Raw genomic sequence first — 12,827 nt, forward strand, 5'->3', positions numbered from 1 at the left:
CTCACCTCAGCCTCCCAAAGGTGCGGGATTACAGGCTGAGCCACCAAGCCCAGCTTGAACGTATATGTTATTGTCTACGATTCAGAGAATGGCTTTGACCCATCTGAAACTTTGGGAGGTCTGACTGGCTACAAAATCCAAGATTGTCCCCAATTCCCAATTTATGGATTAACTTTGAATTCCATGCAACTGGTACCCCATTATCACCAGAATCTATTCTGAGGAGAAACTAAGGTTTATGTTGCTTTACATTGAATTTACAACCTTTTAGACACCAATCTTGTTTTTTCCAGATCAGGTGCACTGCACTGTTTATTAAATAGGCCATCATAAGGAAGTTGACCTGGGTTAATTGTCTGGAGTTCATTCAGATTGCAAGTCCTAATAGTTCCAGCACTAGCTGACATAACATAAAAATTTGCTAAAGCATCCCCTTGATAATCAGATTCAGTTCTACAGGTGTGAACTTCAGTCTTTTTTTTTTTTTTTTTGAGTCAGAGTCTCACTCTGTCACCCAGGCTGGAGTGCAGTGGTACTCTCACGGCACCGCAGCCTCGACCTGCTGGGCTCTGGTGAACCTTCCACCTCAGTCTTCCAAGTAGCTGGAACCACAGGTGTGCACCACCATGCCTGGTTGATTTTTTTATTTATTGTAGAGATGAGGTCTTACCAAGTTGTCTGGGCTGGTCTTGAATCCGTGAGCTCAGGCAATCCTCTCACCTTGGTCTCCCAAAGTGTTGGGATTATAGGTGTGAGCCATCGCATTTGGTCCAGATTTCAGCATTTTATTTATTTATTTTTATTTTTTTTAGTAGGAGTCTCATTCTGTCGCCCCAGACTGGAGTGCAGTGGCTGCTCCCAGCCACCGCAGCCTCGAGCTGCTGGGCTCTGGCGATCCTTCTGCATCAGCCTTCCGAGTAGCCGGAATTACAGTCATGTGCTACCACGCTCGGCTGATTTTTTGATTTATTGTAGAGGTGAGGTCTTGCTGCCCAGGTGGGTCTCGAACCCGCGGGCTCAGGCAATCCACTCATCTCAGCCTCCCAAAGGCGCAGGATTACAGGCTGAGCCACTGAGCCTGGCGATTTCAGCATTTTATTTTATTTTATTTTATTTTGAGTTGGAGTCTCACTCTGTCACCCAGACTGGAGTGCAGTGGCCGCTTCCGGCCACCACAGCCTCGACCTGCTGGGTTCCGGCGATCCTTCCGCCTCAGCCTTCCAAGTAGCCGGAATTACAGGCATGCACTACCATGCCCGGCTGATTTTGTGATTTTACTGTAGAGATGAGGTCTCGCTGCCCAGGCGGGTCTCGAACCCGCAGGCTCAGGCAATCCACTCACCTCAGCCTCCCAAAGGCGCGGGATTACAGGCTGAGCCACCAAGCCCGGCTGATTTCAGCATTTTAAATGGAAATTAAAGGAAGCAGAAGTATTTCATAAAATGTTAGGCTACTTGCTGACAAGTGCTGGGTTTGGTTGGAATTTAATAGACATTCCACAGCATGCTGGACTTGCAAATTGAATTCATTTCCTACAACCAGATCAGATGAAGTTTCTACCAATTTGGCTGCTGCTGCTTTTAAACAACCATGTGCCTTAGGTATTGGGTCTAATCGCAGGCTATCATATGCAATGGTCCTATGTTTCCCCAGTGTTCAAGAGTAAGAACTAATGACTGACTGTCACATTCTTTACCAAGAAAGCTAAAAGGCTCTGTGTAATTTGGAAGTCTTAAAGCTGGGGGTTGTTGTAAAGCCAATTTCATTTGGCTAAAAGCCTGCCCATGACAGTCTTTCCAAGGTAAAGGCCCTGGCACAGCGTTTTTAGTGAGCTCACACAATGATGAGGCCATTAAGGAGAAAATTGTAACCCAGGATATGCAATATCCTGCACGTCTAAGAAAACTTCTGAACTGTCTTTTGGTTGCAGGTCGAGGAAAACTTTTTTTTTTGAGTTGGAGTCTCACTCTGTCACCCAGACTTGAGTGCAGTGGCTGCTCCCGGCCACCGCAGCCTCGACCTGCTGGACTCCAGTGATCCTTCTGCCTCAGCCTTCCAAGAAGCTGGAACTACAGGTGTGCGCTACCATGCCCGGCTAATTTTTTTGATTTTATTGTAGAGATGAGGTCTCGTCTGCCCAGGCGGGTCTCGAACCCGCGGGCTCAGGCAATCCACTCACCTCAGCCTCCCAAAGCCGTGGGATTACAGGCTGAGCCACCGAGCACGGCTAAGGAAAACTTTTTTTTTTCTTTTTTTTGAGTTGGAGTCTCACTCTGTCACCCAGACTGGAGTGCAGGGGCCGCTCCCGGCCACGCAGTTTTTTGAGTTGGAGTCTCACTCTGTCACCCAGACTGGAGTGCAGGGGCCACTCCCGGCCACACAGCCTCGACCTGCTGGGCTCCTGGATCCTTCTGCCTCAGCCTTCCAAGTAGCCGGAATTACAGGCATGCGCTACCACGCCCGGCTGATTTTTTGATTTATTGTAGAGATGAGGTCTCGCAGCCCAGGCGGGTCTTGAACCTGCGGGCACAGGCAATCCACTCACCTCAGCCTCCCAAAGGCGCAGGATTATGGACTGAGCCACCAAGCACGGCTGAGGAAAACTTTTAATAGTTTTTAATCTTCTTAGGTGAGAGGGGGATCCCTTCAGCAGTCATGTCAGGTCACAAATAGTGGACTTTTCTCTTGAAAATGAAAGCTTTTCTGTCAAAGCCTATAACTTTTGTGTGTGAGTTGCTGTAAATCGTAAACTGAATCAACTTTGGAGTTGCTCTGCTCAGTGGGAGAGCAAAACTGTAGGTCATTTACACACTGAATGAGAATAGAATTTTGAGGAAACTACAGTGTCAAGTCCTGATGCAATGCCTGGGAAAAATGCAAAGGGGCTTCAAGGAAACCCCGTGGCGTAATGGTCCAGGTGTATGGTTGATATTTCCAAGTAGAGGCAAGCAAGTACTGGCTCTCTTTATGAATCAGAATGCTAAAGAAGGCTGAGCAGAGATCTATTACTCAAACCACGTGGAATCAGCAGTTGCATTAGACAATAATGTATTAGGATTTGGGATTATAGGAAATCTTGGGATTACAATTTTATTAATTGCCCATAACTCTTGAACAAACCTCCAACCTCATCCACTTGATTTTTTTTTTTGAGTTGGCATCTCTGTTGTCCAGGCTGGAGTGCAGTGGCATGCTCAAGGCTACTGCAGCCTCGACCTGTTGGGCTCAGGTGATCCTTCCACCTCAGCCTTCCAAGTAACTGGAACTATAGTTACGCACTACCATGTCCAGCTAATTTTTTGATTTATTGTAGAGACAAGGTCTCACCAAGTTGCCCAGTCTGGTCTCGAACCCCCGAACTCAGGCAATCCTCTTGCCTCAGCCTCCCAAGTGCTGGAATTGCAGGCTGAGCCACCACACTGGACCAACACTTGATTTTTTAGCTGGCAGGATTGGACTGTTACAGTGGCTAGTGCATGGAATTGGAAGTCCTTGTTTAATTAAATCTTCCACAATTGGTGAAACCCTTGAAATGTTTTGCGTTTTAGTAGATATTGGGGTAATTCAGGCAAAGGTTTAGAATGATCAGTTTGGACTTTTACAGGTTCCACATGCTTAATTCTTCCTATATTAGTTGAGGAAGAAGTCCATAAACACTGGTTATTTTTGAAAGCTCAGAGGTATTATAATTGGCCTGAATTTCGATCTTACCAATTTCTCCAAGTAGAAAGCATAACAATTCTGGTTCAGGAGAATCAGGAAACTCTAACATTATTCCTTGGGAGAATTTTATGTACCTTTTTAGCTTTGAAAGTAAGTCTCACACTAGCAAATTTACTGGAGCAGTATCACATAGTAAAAAGATGTTTTGTTTTTTGGAAAAGGGCCCCAAAGTCAATTAGATGAGTTCAGATATGGGAACCCTTTGAATTTGATTTAATACCCTCACTCACCATAGAAATGACCATTTTTTTTGTTTTTTGAGTTGGAATCTCACTCTATTGCCCAGACTGGAGTGCAGTCACATTCCCCTGGGCACCACAGCCTCGACCAGCTGGGCTCCGGCGATCCCTTCACCTCAGCCTTCCAAGCTGCCAGAACTGCAGGCGTGCGCTACCATGCCCAGCTAATTTTTGATTTATTGTAGACATGAGGTCTCACCAAGTTGCCCGGGTGGGTCTTGAACCTGTGGGCTCAGGCAATCCACTCACTTTGGCCTCCCAAAGTATTGGAATTACAGGCTGAGCCACCGAGCCCAGCCAGAGATGACCTTTTTACTAGGAGGGATTTGTTGGCTTATTAAAGTGGGATTTATGAACCCAAGTTGGTGACTCAGCCTGTAATCCTGTGCTTTGGGAGGCTGAGGTGAGTGAATTACCTGAGCCCGTGGGTTCGAGACCCACCTGGGCAACTTGGCGAGACCTCGTCTCTACAATAAATCAAAAAATCAGTCGGGCATGGTAGTGCATGTCTGTAATTCCGTCTACTCAGAAGGCTGAGGCGGAAGGATCGCCGGAGCCCAGCAGGTCGAGGCTGCAGTGGCCGGGAGTGGCCACTGCACTCCAGTTTGGGCGACAGAGTGAGACTCCAACTCAAGAAAAAAAAAAAAGAATTATGCCTGCAAGGACTAGATGAGGCTCAGCTATTGTTACAGAAGCATACTCCTAAGGTTTTTTCCTGCCTACTAAGATAGGTTATGGTTTGTCTGTAAGGACTCAAATATGGGAGTGTGGAAGCTTTTTTCAGATTTTAGTTTAACACCATCAACCAAAACAGGCTAAAAGAGGGAGGTCATGTACTTAGCAGAGATGATAATGATGTAATGGACTGAATGTTTATGTCCCTCCCTATGGTTTGAATGTCACCTCCAAAGCTCATGTTTTTTGTTTGTTTTGTTTTTGAGTCAAAGTCTCACTCTGTTGCCCAGGATAGAGTGCAGTGGCATGCTCACAGCTACCATAGCCTTGACTTTCTGGGCTCTGGCAATCCTACTCCTCACCCTTCCAAGTAGTTGAGACTACAGGCATGCAACATCATGCCCAGCTAATTTTATTTTTTTAATTGTAGAGACGAGGTCTTGCCATGTTGCCCAGGCTGGTCTTGAACCCCAAAGTGCTGGGATTACAGGTGTGAGTGATCACGCCCAGCGCAAAGCTCATATTAAAACTTAATCCTCAACCGGGCTTGGTGGCTCAGCCTGTAATCCCGTGCTTTGGGAGGCTGAGGTGAGTGGATTGCCTGATCCCGCGGGTTCGAGACCCGCCTGGGCAACTTGGCAAGACCTCATCTCTACAATAAAAAATAAAAAAATTAGCCAGGCGTGGTAGCGCCCGCCTGTAGTTCCAGCTACTTGGAAGGCTGAGGCGGAAGGATTGCCGGAGCCCAGCAGGTCGAGGCTGCGGTGACTGGGAGCGGCCACTGTACTCCAGTCTGGGTGACAGAGTGAGACTCCAATTGGAAAAAAAACCAAAAAAAAAAAACCAAAAAAAACCCCTTAATACTCTTGTGGCAATATTGAGAGATGAGGGGCCTTTAAGAAGTGATTGGATCATGAGGGTTCTGCATTAAAAGGTTAATGGTTGAATAGGTTTCCATGGGAGTGGAACTGGTGGCTTTATAAGAAGAGAGATCCAAGCATAGCACACTCAGCGCCCTTGCTATGTGGTACCTTGTGGCTCCTTGGGACTCTTCTGAGTTCCCACAAGGTATGGACCCTCAACTTTGGACTTCTCAGCCTCCATAGCTGCAAGAAATAAATTCCTTTTCCTTATAAAGAACCCAGTTTCGGGTGTTCTGTTATAAACAGCAAAATACAAACTAAGATACTCCCCAAAGTTAATATGTTGAAATCCTAACGCCCAAGGTGACAGTATTAAGAAGTGGGGCCTTTAAGGGATGGGTATATCTTGGAGGTGGAGCACTCATGAATAGGATTAGTGCCCCTTTCACCATGGGAGGACACAGTGAGTAGGTGATGTCTATGAGGGAATGGGCCCTCAGCAGATACTGAATGTCCTGATGTATTCATCTTGAACTTCTTAGCCTCCAAAACTGAGAAAAAAATTCCCATTTTTTACAAGTTGTCCAGTTTATGCTATTTTGTTATAGCAGCCCAAATAGACTAAGACAGATGAAAATTAAATTTTGGGCTGGGCTCGGTGGCTCAGCCCGTAATCCCAGCATTTTGGAAGGCAGAGGCGAGTGGATTACCTGAGCCCACGGGTTTGAAACCAGCCTGGGCAACTTGGTGAGACCTTGTTTCTACAATAAATCAAAAATCAGCTGGACATGGTAGCAGGCACCTTTAGTTCCCAGCTACTTGGAAGGCTGAGGCAGAAGGATTGCTGAAGCCCAGCAGGTTGAGGCTGTGGTGGCTGGGAGCATGCCACTGCACTCCAGTCTAGGCAACAGAGTGAAACTTCAACTCAAAAAAAAAAAAAGAAAAAATAGAAAATTAAATTTTTAACAAGCTGGGTATACAGTATTCAAAATATACTTTGATATATTTTCAGAAGGCTGTTCAGAGAGCCAGCAAACAAAAGTAGCCCTGCAAAGCTGTCTTTTGTGGGGAAACTTGCATCTGTTGAGAATCTGCATTGACATAGCCAGATCTTTCTTCCCTTGGATCTAAGAAATGAGAATCTGACACATTTAAAGGTCTAAAGAAGCATTTACCATCTCTCCTTTCTGAGGGCTGCTACTTGTGAGGTTTCATTTACATAACAAGACCACCTGTGATAGCTAGGTCTCCACTTCTTCCTCTCCCATTACCTGTCTTGCCATGATAACATGATTTGCCATCATAACCTGTGTGTTTGGCCATGCTCCGAACTCTCATTCTTTCTGTAACCACAAGATGGCATATAAACCGGGCTTGGTGGCTCAGCCTGTAATCCCGCGCTTTGGGAGGGTTGAGGTGAGTGGGTTGCCTGAGCCCGCGGGTTCAAGACCCACCTGGGTGGCGAGACCTCATCTCTGCAATAAATCAAAAAAATCAGCCGGGCGTGGTAGCGCGTGCCTGTAGTCCCAGCTACTTGGAAGGCTGAGGCGGAAGGATCGCTGGAGCCCAGCAGGTCGAGGCTGTGGTGGCCGGGAGCGGCCACTGCACTCCAGTCTGGGCGACAGAGTGAGACTCCAACTCAAAAAAAAAAAAAAAAAAAGGCAAACGCACTGAAAGAATTTCCCCCAAAAAAGTTCACTGAAGCCAAATGCAGCCTCTCAAAACGATGCTAGCCAGCACAGGAACACTGATGGGTTCCTAGAACAGTCGCCTAGTGGAAAAGGCCTGCACTACAAGGGGCCTCTCTTCCAAAAATAATTCCAATTTTTTTGAGATTCCCCTTCATATGTCTTTTATCTAATTCATCTGCCTGTTGTGGGTTGATTTTACACAAACCTTCAGAGGGCAAAGGGGAAGTTTTCTCTTGGTCACTACAGGTATAGGCAGAAGAGTTCCAGAGGCAGTTGTAAATGGAGCCCAGCTCAATAAAACTTCCTATCTATAAGGTTGTGAAGCATAAATGAGTTCCATGAATATAAGTTATACTGATATATTTCTTTAGAAATATAAAATGGCACTGGGCACAGTGGCTCACGCCTGTATTCCCAACACTTTGGGAGGCAGAGCCAAGAGGATTGCCTGAGCCCAGGGATTCAAAATCAGTCTGGGCAACTTGGCGAGACCTCATTTCTACAATAAATAAAAAAATTAGCCAGGTGTGGTGACGAGCACCTGTATTTCCAGCTACTTGGAAGGTTGAGGCAGAAGGATCACCTGAGCCCAGCAGGTGCAGACTGCGGTGGCCTTGAGTGTGCCACTGCACTCCAGTCTGCCAGCCTAGGTGACAGAGTAAGACTCCAAATTAAAAAAAAAAAAGACAGCCGGGCTCGGTGGCTCAGCCTGTAATCCCGCGCCTTTGGGAGGCTGAGGTGAGTGGATTGCCTGAGCCCGCGGGTTCGAGACCCGCCTGGGCAGCGAGACCTCATCTCTACAATAAATCAAAAAAATCAGCCAGGCGTGGTAGCACATGCCTATAATTCCGGCTACTCGGAAGGCTGAGGTGGAAGGATCGCCGGAGCCCAGCAGGTCGAGGCTGCGGTGGCCGGGAGCGGCCACTGAACTCCAGTCTGGGTGACAGAGTGAGACTCCAACTCAGAAACAAACAAACAAACAAAAATATGTTTCTATTAAGCTACACCTTGTCAGATAAAGTTTATACAAGCATAAGAGTCGATGATAACTTTTACTATTCAGAATCCCTATTGTATATCATAGACACTGCCTTTGTCTCTGTCACCTCTGCGGGGCTAGTTCCGGGTTGGAGTCTCACTCTGTCGCCTAGGCTGGAGTACAGTGGCACGCTTACGGCCAACCCAGTGCCAATGTGCTGGGCTCAGGTGATTCTTTCCCCTTCAGTCTTCCAAGTAGCTGAAACTACAGGCATGCGCTACCACGCCTGGTTTATTTTTTGATTTAGTGTAGAGATGAGGCCTCACCACTTTGCCCTGGCTGGTCTCAAACCCCTGAGCTCAGGCAAGCCTCTGGCCTCGGCCTCCCAGAGTGCTAGGATTATGGGCTTGAGCCACCGCACCTGGCCCATGCCTTCTATTTATCCAGACCTTCAAATCTGGGAAAGTTTAATAAATATGCATCAAAGCAGATTGAAGTGAGGTATCCTCAAATAAATAAACATGCAAGGCCGGGCTCAGTGGCTTAGCCTGTAATTCCAGAAGTTTGGGAGGCCGAGATGAGTGGATTGCCTGAGCCTGCGGGTCTTCCGGGCAACTTGGCGAGGCCTCTCTCTACAATAAATCAAAACTTAGCTGGGCATAGAAGAGCACTCCTGTAGTTCCGGCTACTTGGAAGACTGAGGCAGAAGGATCGCCGGAGGCCAGCAGGTCGAGGCTGCAGTGACTGGGAGCGTGCCACTGCACTTCAGCCTGGGAGATTTCGACTCAAAAATAAAAAAATATAAATATGTAAATATAAATATATACCAGAAGTGGCAAAGGTCAGGAAAGACATTAATTTCAGTCTGTTGTTCTTTGACTCACTACTGAAAAGAATTTCAGAGAGGCCAGTATAGTTTTAAAACAGAATTTATGAGAGGAGAGAGAGAGACAAGTCAAAGAAAACGTGGTCGAGAAAGACCATGCTTTTGCTTTTTGCAAGGAGCTGGATATTGCAACACAATAATCATCATGTTAAAGAGGGTGGGCACAGCTATCTGCTTCTGAGAGATTACAATCTCTCCACCTCTGATGTGCGAGGGGGTGGCCTTTTTCAGGAACACCATGCACTTAGTCTTAGAAGACTTGATAGGCTGATTATTATGTTAATCATGAGCTAAAAGGTGGTCTGCACCATTTCCACACCTTGATGGGCTTTTTTCTTTGATGAGCTAAGGGGGCGGGGTCAACTGGCAAGTCCACATTCCAGCCCACAGGGTGGTCCAGTCTAATGTGTTAAGGAAAAATGTCTGAATGCCTCCTCTGTTCTAAAACTGCTTATAAGAAACTCATCTGGCCGGGTGCAGTTGCTCATGCCTATAATCCCAGTGCTTTGGGAGGCTGAGATGAGAGGACTTCCTGAACCCAAGGGTTTGAGACCAGTCTGAGCAACTTGGCAAGACCTGATCCCTACAATAGATAAAAAAATTAGTCGGTTGTGGTGGTGCACGCCTGTAGTCCCAGCTACTTGGAAGGCTGAGGTGGAAGGATCGCCTGAGCCCAGCAGGTTGAGCTGTAGTGGCTGTGAGGGTGCCAAAGCACTCTAGCCTGAGCAATAGCAAGACTCTGACTAAAAAAAAAAAAAAAAGATAAGCTTATTTCATATCATACAAAATCCTATTATATAAAAGAGAAAGAATACTGGAGGCATCAGATTTGGTCCAGCCCTGACACTTATTCAAAAAGGGAAAAAAGGTAAGTCACTCAGTCGTACTTATTTGCAAGAATAAAAAAGTATCCATTTCTCATGATTAGCATTTCCTCACAGTGTCTAGTCACTAATTATTTAGAATACTTATTTAAATGCACATGACTGGCTCCTCTCCTGATGATTCTGACTTGGGAGGTCTGGAATAAAAACCAGCAATCTATATATTTACAAGCACTACCAGGTGATTCTCATTATTAGCCAAGTTTGAAAAACTATAACTAAAGGCAGAGGTTCACAGAGCCCTCCATGTCTCAGTCTTTTTTCATAGTGCCTCAGGTGAAAAGAAATACTCAAAAGTTCCATATATGAGTTGGGTGTGGTGGCTCACGCCTATCATCCCAGCACTTTGGGAGGTGGAGGAGAAAGGATTGCCTGGGCCCAAGGGTTCGAGACCAACCTGGCCAACTTGGAGAGACCTCATCTCTACAAAAAATTACAAAATTTGCCAGGTATGGTGGTGGGCACCTGTACTCCCAGGCAGAAGGATCGCCTGAGTCTAGTAGGTGGAGGCTGCAGTAGCTGTGAGCATGCCACTGCACTCTGGTTTGGTTGACAGAGTGACTGACTCAAAAAAAAAAAAAAGTTCCATATGAAGCAGATAAATCCAAACAACTTAATAATTGTAGTTGCTGCCGGGTTCGGTGGCTCAGCTTGTAATCCCGTGCTTTGGGAGGCTGAGGTGAGTGGATTACCTGAGCCCGCCTGGGCAACTTGGTGAGACCTCATCTCTACAATAAAAAAAAAAAAAATTAGTCGGGCGTGGCAGCGTGCGCCTGTAGTTCCAGCTACTTGGGAGGCTGAGGCAGAAGGATCGCTGGAGCCCAGCAGGTCAAGGCTGCGGTGGCCAGGAGCGGCCACTGCACTCCAGTCTGGGTGACAGAGTGAGACTCCAACTCAACAAACAAACAAACCAACAAACAAATTGTAGTTGCTGACATGGGCCAACAGATGTCACTGTGTTGCCCTCAAAAAGTTAAACTATCTTAACAGATCCCCTAGGACTTCCCGGAGGCAGCCCAGGGTACTGCTGCACACAGTATAGGAGCTACAGCTTAGGAGGAATTCCTGGCATAGTATAAAAATAAAATATCTGAATAGGTCTTATAATTGTGCAACAAAGTAGACCTTGTGTTCCATAAATTTCACTTATATCATTTGCTTTTATATGACTTTTGTTTTTAAATCAGGCACACCAAATGTTTACAGGCAGAAAGCAAGTATTTTGAGCTTTGTGGGGTACAGATGGTCTCTATTGCATATTCTTCTCTTATCCATTCTCTTACAGCCTTTTAAACATGCAAAAGTCATTCTTCTCTTCTGAATTTGACTCACAGGTTGCAGTTTGCCAGCCATAGGGGTAGTTAAAAACCTAGGATATAACATCAAAGTGCAATCAGTGAGAGTGATTCTGCAAGATGGGCAGAACTCAGTGTTGGTTTTGTTTTTTTCCTTTTTAGCTCTAGGAAAGATGCAGGAATGCACCTTTGCAGGGAATACTGGAAAGGTCTACTTGATTTCAAAGCTATTGTAGATAGAGGAGCCCTTACAACCCTTTTCTTGCTCTGCATTCCTGACTTAAGGAGAATTTGCAAGTTACTCCATCTTAGTCAAATTCCTGCTGAATTTTCAAGAAAAGAAGACTTAGTTATTGCACTAAGCCCTTTCTCATTTACTTGGTGATTACTGTAAACGGCTGAGATCCCACAATTATAAACTAATTAGCCATCCTTTAGATTCAATAAATAACTTGATAGAACATGCTATTGAAGATTTACAGCTCTCAATTCCAAAATTAGTTGTTGCTGTCTTGAAACTATGCATTCTGGTTAGTCCTTAAGTTTTATGTCAGATATTTAAAAAATCCAGTATGACAAATTCCCACATTCCTATGCTAGTCATAAGAAAATGAATACCACTGGCAACAGTGATGTTGAGAAAAACCAGGATTTTTTTGAAGAAACTCCAATCCATAATTTTTTTTAAAGTACACTTTTTAAAAACGTGCACCACCTAGATTCTTCCAAATTATACCCTTACAGCCTCTACCAAAAGATGCTTGTGGACTGAAGTGTTCCCAGAACTTCTTCTCCCATATTGCCATGGTACCCTGAAATGCAATCACATTAAATTATTCACATAATAATCTGTTACTTTCTTTTTCTCTCATAAAGACCCCAATATTCTACACGAGTAGAGGCATTGTGTGCTTTGCTCACTTCCATCCCCAAGCACACACAATCGTGCCTGGTGAGTATGAGCTGTTCAGTAAATATTTGCGAATTTATGGATCAAGGACAAAACTGCGTTTTGCCAGAATAATCCCGCAAAAAGAATTATGCATTTAGTGACGAGAAGATGATCATTTCCAGGACCGCCACTAATTTTTCTTGGGACATTAGAAATAGCCAGCACACCTTTCGGAGTGTATTTCTTTTTTACTCATCAATAGAAGAAACGCAAATTAAGACTACAATGAGAACTAATTTAGGTTGGGCACAGCGCCTTACGCCTGGAATCCTAGCGCTTGGGGAAACCGAGGCAGAAGGATCACATGAAGCCAGCAGTTCGCGACCAGCCTGGGCAACATGGCAAGACTTCCCCCGTCTCTATTTAAAAAGAAAAGAAAAACTAAGCCTTAAAATGTATTTCCTCATCTGTAATACGGGGATCTTCACGTCTCGTGGGGAGAGTTTTCCATTTGCTTTACAAAATAGAGGCCAGGCGAGGCGCTCCGGCCCCTCGTCACACCCAGGAGCCACCCGGCCGGTGTCCTCCGGACTTCTGGCCTCCCCGGGGAGCCCCGAGAACAGGCGGTGCCGCGTGCACCCCGCCCGACGGCCGCGAGCGGCGGCGGCGGCGGCGAGGGACCCGGGGAGCAGCCGCTCCG

Source organism: Carlito syrichta, unplaced genomic scaffold (assembly GCF_000164805.1).
Source record: "Carlito syrichta isolate Samal-C Ts95f unplaced genomic scaffold, Tarsius_syrichta-2.0.1 Scaffold312189, whole genome shotgun sequence".
In the NCBI taxonomy this organism is placed as follows: Eukaryota; Metazoa; Chordata; class Mammalia; order Primates; family Tarsiidae; genus Carlito; species Carlito syrichta.